The 8,127-nt window shown below is 31.2% G+C and overlaps 1 non-coding gene across 1 annotated transcript; it reads left to right on the top strand.

Annotated features, from left to right (window-relative positions):
• The first annotated feature begins 7,624 nt into the window (after window positions 1–7,624).
• Window positions 7,625–7,731, top strand: LOC114580973. The gene has a single exon (XR_003702769.1). It is a non-coding gene; the product is annotated as a small nucleolar RNA R71 (small nucleolar RNA).
• The last annotated feature ends 396 nt before the right edge of the window (window positions 7,732–8,127 follow it).

Below are 8,127 nucleotides of genomic sequence, written 5' to 3'. Positions count from 1 at the left end.
TTCATTCATATAAGAAAAAGACATAAGAGAATTACTAACATAGATGTCACTTGGAAGGATCAATTGATATTCCCCACTATGCTTCTTCTTCCAACAATAGAATTACTTACAAAATATTGGCTAAGATCTATAAATGGAAGTATCTTGCACTTCCTTACCCTCCCATGTAATTTACTCTAAGGGGTCTAAAGGAAGACACAAAAGAATAAGACTTCACTAAAATGAATAAACTCCTCCAACATAAGAATTTAAAACAATTTATATAAGTGCAAAAAAGTCCTCATGCACCTTGGAACTTTGACATGGTTGTGCCATTGGGGTCTAAAATGAACTAGCACCTTAATGCCATAAAACTTTCTTCATTGTGGCACTATGCTGACCTGACATGGTTAATGGTTGAACCGGCATGGATTTTGGCTTAGATAGAGATACTCTTCATTTTTATAACTTCTTTATTGTGATGCTACAAAAGTTGAATGTTGTAATGCTTGAAAGTGAAATTCAATGCTACAACATTACGATGATTGGAGCTATGGTGATTAGTTTATTGAGACTTAAGTGCTACGATGCTAATTTTTGGCACAGTGGCACTATGAGGCGCTGACATTGCCTCTGTCGATGTGCTAAATTTTTGTTAAATTCTTAAGAGGTTTGTGCTACAATGTCTAAAATAGGTGTTGGGGCATTGCGGATGGAAATGCTGCGGTTTGGAATCAATGGGCGCTATTGAGCTCATTCAATAATTATTTTTCCTTTTGCTAAACATTTCCTTCATAAACCTAACTTAAATAATACATATTAATTGAGTTTTAATTAAATAAATTTTACATAATTTACACTTAATAAATTGCCCCAACTTAAACTCTTGCTTGTTCTTAAGCAATTGTGCAATCACCCATTGATTAACTTAATAACCAAAGTTAAAAAAAATGATAATTTAAAATTACTAAAATATAAGATAATACATCATAGTATAGAATTAAATTGTAATGAATAAAGTTTAAAAGAAAAAATTTTGATCACCCTTGCTTTTGCTTGAATTGGAGTATATGTGTAAGATTGACTTCTGATTTCATAAATGAATAATATATTACTTAGGGATTAGTTGTACTTGTAGTTAAATTAGAAGTCAAGTAGTGCACATTCATATGTATTACTTCACTTATCTTATCGTATTTGATTTAAGTATTAGGATTCTAAAAGACTAAAGCTTAAACTGATAAAAGTTTTGGGAATGTACTCATCTTTTCATTTTTTTTTTCAAATTTTTTCTTTTGATTTTTCATATTTTTTCATTCTTTCTGACTTATGGAGTACATAATTAATGAATATTAATTTTCCTTTCATCCTCTTGTAACTAAAATTGATTTAATGTAAGGATTTAAATGATAACTAATTCTATATTTAAGTTTACTATTATCTTCCTAATTTGAGTTACCCTCTTGTTCTTGCTAAACTCAATTATTTTTTTTTGCTAATGCAATGAGAAATGGAAATTAGATTAAATAAGTCAAAGACATCAATGGTGTGTTGATTGAGGACTAGGAGGGAATAGAAGGCATTTTTCTAATTTTTTTTCAAAGATAAATGAAGAGAGAGGAATTGTGTTCTTAATGGGTGGCCATCTCCCATGAGTATCCTTCAGGACATGGATAGAAGCCTATTAGTAGCTGATTTTACAAAGGAGGAGTGCATTGAGGTCATTAAGCATCTTGGGAATAATAAATCATCGGGTATTGATGGAATCACATATTCTTTCATTAAATTCTATTATAGCATTATTAGGGATGATGTTTGGAAGGCCATTAGCTTATTTTTCACAACTGGTAATATGTGTTCATCTTGGAAAGAAATGCTTATTGTTCTTATTCCTAAAACTAGTAATGCTATGGCCCTTGCTAATTATTGTCCTATCAGTTTTTGCTTGTTCATTTATAAAATTGTTGCAAGAATGTTGCTTAATAGATTGATCTTGGTGATTCTTAAACTAATTTTTGAAGATCAACCAACTTTTGTTAAAGGCCATTCGTTATCGGATCATAATTTTCTAGCTCATGAGGTTTTTCACCGGTTTAAAATCTCTAAATATAAAAAAGGTATGATGGCTATTAAGATTGATATGGAACAAGAATAATAGCATGGGTTGGTCAGTTTTAAATCAATAACTAGATCTTTTAAATTTTCCAATGAAGTTATCAAACCTTTTGATGGAATGTGTTGTGAATACAAGGTTCTCTTTTTTTATTAATGGAAATATTTAGATTGGATTAATGGGAGGTGTGGATTTTGACAGGGTTGTCCCTTGTCTTCTTATTTATTTATTTTGTGTTCCCAAAATTTATCTAGTGCATTTTTTCATAAAGGAAGAAACATACGGATTAAAATTTCTCCTAAGACTCAAAAGATTTCTAATCTTTTATATGCTGATGATATCCTTATTTTTTCTAATGCCAAATTTAGGAGTGTTAAGAAGGTGAAAGGGATCATTAACATGTATTGCAAGTGATCTGGTCAGAATATTAATTTGTAGAAATCCTCTATCTTATTTAGTAAGGCGGTGGGTAAAAAGAGGAAGAAGTGTATTTCCAAGTTATTGGGTTTCAAGGTGGTGAAGGAGTTGTTTTATCTTGGGTTAAAGATCACTTTAAGGAGGCTAGTGTGTTCTAATTTTCATAATCTGATGGTGAAAGCCTTGAAAAGATTAAATGTGTGGGGTAACAAGTTTATCACCTTGGCAAGAAAGATTGTTCTTGTTAAAGCTGCATTTTCGTCTCTTCAAAATTTTCTTTCTTCTCATTCTTTAGTTCTTATGGGACTTTTATGTGAATTTGATAAACTGTGTAGAAACTCTATTTTGCATAAGCAAGATGGTAATCAAGGCCTCAATTATCTTGCTTGGGATGCATTGTGCAAGCCAAAAAAATGGAGGCCTTGGGTTGTTTTATGGTAGAGATTTAGTAGGGCCTTTACATGGCAAGTTTGCTTGGAATTTTTTTACCACCCTGAGTTCTCTTCTTAAGACAAATCTTATTGCAAAATATGATAAAAATATATGGTATTATGAAGCTAGGAGAGGGTGTTCTTCAACATGGAAAATTCTGCTTAATGGTACAAAGCATCTACGTCCTATTGTAAGGTGGAAGGTGTCAAATAGAAAACTGGGGTGCTAATCGACTTTGAAAGCTATCTTCTAATTCTTGGCATCCTCTTCCTCCCGACTAGATTAAAGTGATCATTGATGCATCTTTAATAAAATTTAATAGAGCTGTCATTGATGATGTATTCAAAGATTGTAAAGGTAAATTTTTATTTGCTTTTGGCTTTACTTGCTTACATTGGGATATTACTCAGCTGGAGATGATGGCTATCTTAGCTTTAAAAAGAGTAATAAGGGATTGGATGTTTGAAACTAGTGGAATAATTATTGAAGGGGATAATTACAATATTATCAAGCCTCTTCAAAAGTCTTTTGATACAGCCAATAAGATTTCTCTTCAAGTGGTGGATGAGGACTTTTTATTTTTAAAGGATTTTAATCAAGTTTTGTTTCATTTTTCTAATCGTTATTATAATAAGTTAGCTGATTAATGTGTTAACTATGTTATTTTTAATGATTTCATTTGGGATGATATTAGTACTAATAATATTCCTCCTTATTTATTTCTTTGTTAAAGGAGGAATGTAATAGTTTAGCTATCAATTGGTAGTTCATAATAGCTTCTTTTTTATTATTAATACAAGTTGCATTCCTTTTATAAAAAAATTATTATTTTTTATATTTAATTGCTAGTGTGCTAGTATATAGTTTCTAAATTTAAAATAAGTCAATATCTTAAGTGATCTATATTAGTTCATTATTAAGTTTTTCAAATTGTAATTTATTATATATTTTTCATTTAAATTATCATCTTGGGGTTTAATACTATCTTAATTTTACCTAATTTTTAATTAATATTTTTATTCTGGCTAAATAAGTAATAAAAGTGCAGTAGAGATAAATAAATAATAGATGACCGGTCCATGAAGCAATATTCTTCTATTCCATCTCCATCCATGATCCACAAGATCTATTCTCATTAAAATATCAATAATGGCTCTCATTGCCATAAAACAATATTACTCTCATAAATCACATCGCAATCATGATTCTATGGGATCCCCTAATTAAGAAAAAGAATTGAAAAATAAATAAAAGAAAAAAATGATATAAATAAAATTAGCCACATCCACTATATCGCTCTCTCTCTCTCTCTCTCACACACACACACACTCTCTCTCTCTCTCTCTCTCTCTCTCTCTCTCTCTCTCTCTCTTATATATATTTATCTTAAGTTTGCAAGAAAAAAACAAATAAAAGAAAAAAAATGACTCCCATCACTCCGCGTCATGATCCTCCTCCTCCTCTTCATCATCATCATTATCAGGCCAGGTCCAAACAAGCGACTAGTATTCTAGAGCAATAGGGAAATGTAGCTAGTCAACATTTTCCATAAAGAGACTCCTCCTGAACATCCCCACTAAGGCCTTATTGAAATCGGCTATATAATGGAAATAATTTTCTTGCATAGCCGAGTAGTGCTCTTTCCAATCTCCACTCTCCTCGTAGAATTTAGTCACCCTCTCCATCTACTCAGTCAATTTAGCCACCTGATTAACTAAAGATTTTGGAGTCCTAGAAACTCCCACTACTGCTACTGTTGGGCATACTAGACAACCTTCTTGGCTCATTACAGATACCATCCTCTACACATAATCTTTCAAAGCTCTTAATTGTTCCTTTAATAAGGGATAAAATATATAAAAACAATTCCTCACTATGATCTCCACTTACACCAGCATTTACACACAAAGCATAAATAAGATAAGCATTCCCCAAGCCCATAAAAGTAGTTCCTCTAATAGTGTAAGTTAGGGAAGAATGAATAATATTTCCCACATCAATGGTATACCTAACTTGAATAGCATAATTAAGATTAGCATGATATTTAGTTACCTCAATAATGTGTCCCGGAGGAGTGTCCTTCCATGTTCAGTTTCATTTTTGCTGGGAAAACTTTGAGCAAAAATGAAGTAATGGAAAGCCATTAATAATTAAGTTAAATAAGATGAGGGAAAAATAATCATTTTATTCTCCCTCTTCTTCCACACAGCACCACTATTAATCTCACACTTCACTCTCAAAATTTTCTTAGAATCAAAGGCAAAAGAAAAGGGGTATACTTGTCAAACTCAAAATTTGGAAGCTTATAAATATGGTTAATGGTAACAAGATCTAAGGGTACGCACTTACCTCACACGTAACATGTATTATCCACAACCTCTTTTCTTTTAGAGAAAAATGCCCTCAGTATATTGACAACTACTACATAGGGTTTCTAATAAAATCTCTCCCAAATCTAGTTTATAATCATTTGTATTACATTCCCTCTTAGGTTTTGGAAGCCTCTCTTAGCGATCAATTGATTGGATACCATTATCGTCCCATACCTTAACTCAACCTCAGCATAAATGAATATGTTCTTATCATATGATGATGAAGATTGTTTGCCAAACATTTTTTGGGGCTAATTTTTATAAACCTCAAATAAAGAAAATGCAAAAATTTTGAGAGAATGAAAGAAAAAATGCAATAATTTTTTTTTGAATAAGCACACAATATATGAATATTGCGATTGTTATGGTGCTGAAGAGATTAGCACCACGGTGCTTAAAACTATAGAAAATGATAAAAAGTCAAAAAGGCAAATTTATCAGTGGTACGGAGCATCCGGCACTATGGAGTAGGCATTAGAAAATGAAGCTCCATTTTTTTATTAGGTAAACACAACGGTGATTGACATGCATGAGCTTTGTTATGCTTACAAAGACTATTACCATTGCACTTCAATAGTAATAATAATAATTTTGACCTAACACTAGGATGATGATAACACGCTGCGATGCTCAATAAAATGTCATAATGTAAAAGTTATAAAAGTATGTCCTATTGAAGGCATTTCCATCAGTACTATAGAGATAACAAACTAATGCTATAATGTTTAAGAGAGTAGCACTGAGGCACTCAGCAAGGCAAAATAGCACAATGGTGTTTAATGATATAGTGATGTGCTAGTGCAATCTAAAACTTTTTTTTTTTAGACTTCAATGATGTGATATTATTTTTGAATGTTGTGGCGATTGACTTGCAAATGCTATGACACTTCAAATACTAACACTACGGTGCTAGTTCTATTTTTAGTTCAACATTTTTTTCTCTTGAAGTTTTTAATAACTTATCCAAATTAATATTAATGATTTTATAAACAATACAACACACACATAAATTACAAAACATAATAAAAAATATAAATTACCCAACAAAACATAAAATAATAATGTTTTTGACCTAACACTATGACTCAAACAATAGCACTAAGACACTTAATGAAGTGTCATAATGTAAAAGTTATGAAAGTATGACATATTGATGACACTACAGTCAATACTGCAAAGATAATGAACTAGCGCTACATTGCTTCAGAGAGTAGTCATGAGGCGCTTAGTAAGGCAAAATATTACTATGGTATTAATGATACAGTGCAGTGGCAGTGTAATCTAAAAAAATTCTTAACACTGCATTGCTATAATATAATTTTTGAACATTATAGAACTTTGCTAGCAGATGCTATGATGCTTCAAATACTAAAATTATGGTGCTGGTTCAACAATTGTTTTCTCTTGAAGTTATATATATATATATATTACCCGACAAAACATAAAAGCACATAACATAATTGGGCAGTCTCCCAAAACATCACTAAATTTATAGCTTTTAGCAAAACTTGCCTAAACATGTCACTTTTGTTGTAGTGAATCGCCACCACTTCTCAAGTGGTCTCCACTATGCTCATTTTTTTCTCCTTTGAATCGGTATTATTGGGGAAAATTTAATGAGGTCTACTACTAAAAGAGATTGTAACTATCCTAATTGACTTTTTAAATTGTTAATTAAATCAGCCTAACTTTGGAATTGGGTTTCTGCCTGAGTCACAATCTATTATAATGGTGATTTCCTCTCTTTGAATTAATTTTTTTTTTGCATAAAACGATTAGAAGTCTATGATTTATTTTAGTTTGCTAAGTACTATTCCAATTTCCTTCTTGATTTGATTAACCTATATTTAACAAATTGCTATCTCTAATATTATTATTTGACTAGCTAAGCTTAGGATGGTTCCTCCAACCTACATTATATGTATCAAAATAAGAATTAGTTTATCTTCCAATCAAATTCTCATTCTCAATCCTTAATGTTTTATTATCATCTATTGAATTTAAATCATACTCTTCCAACTGTATAGATGATCTTGATGCTAAACGTACTCCAATAATTTCTACCTTTTTATATATTATAGCTACTTGTACAATCAAAATAGATAATACATCTTATTCATACTTACCTGCTACTCTCAGGATTCACCCTATAAGAAGGAAACTAGAATTATTTATAGCCAATTCCTTAATTAGTTTATAGGATTCCTCAAATGTCTTAGACATTAAAGCACATTCAGCTACTGTATCTATGATTGACCTAAGGGATCCTACCAAACCATTATAAAAAGTCTGAATAACTAACCAAATAGCTAAACTATGGTGAGGGAAACTCCTAAGTGTTTCCTTAAATCTCCCCCAACTTTCATAAATATGCTATCCTTCAAATTGACCAAAAGATGTGATTTTACTCCTAAGTTTGGTATTTTTTAAAGGTGGGAAATACTTAGCAAGAAATTTATGTGCCAACTCATTCTAGGTGGTTATAGAGACTGAGGATTAGGAATTCAATGACATCTTAGCTTTGTCTCTTATAGAAAATGGGAACAATCTTTGTCCAATAGCTTCATTACTAACACCATTATATTTTAATATTATACAGATATCTAAGAAGCTAGCTAAGTATAGCTCTGGATCCTTAATAGGAATTCCCTAAAATTGATAATTTTGAATCATCTAAATTATTAGGGGTTTAAGTTAAAGTTATTGGCCTGGATAGTAGGTTTATTGATACTCTGATAAATTCCTTCTACTATAGGGTTAACATACTCTGTAAGATAATTAGGATGGTCCTTCTACTACAATATGACTTTCCTA

The sequence above is a fragment of the Dendrobium catenatum genome, unplaced genomic scaffold (assembly GCF_001605985.2).
Source record: "Dendrobium catenatum unplaced genomic scaffold, ASM160598v2 fragScaff_scaffold_1446, whole genome shotgun sequence".
Classification (NCBI taxonomy): domain Eukaryota; kingdom Viridiplantae; phylum Streptophyta; class Magnoliopsida; order Asparagales; family Orchidaceae; genus Dendrobium; species Dendrobium catenatum.
Note: the sequence above shows the minus strand (reverse complement) of the source record. Positions and strands in the feature narration are given on the sequence as shown.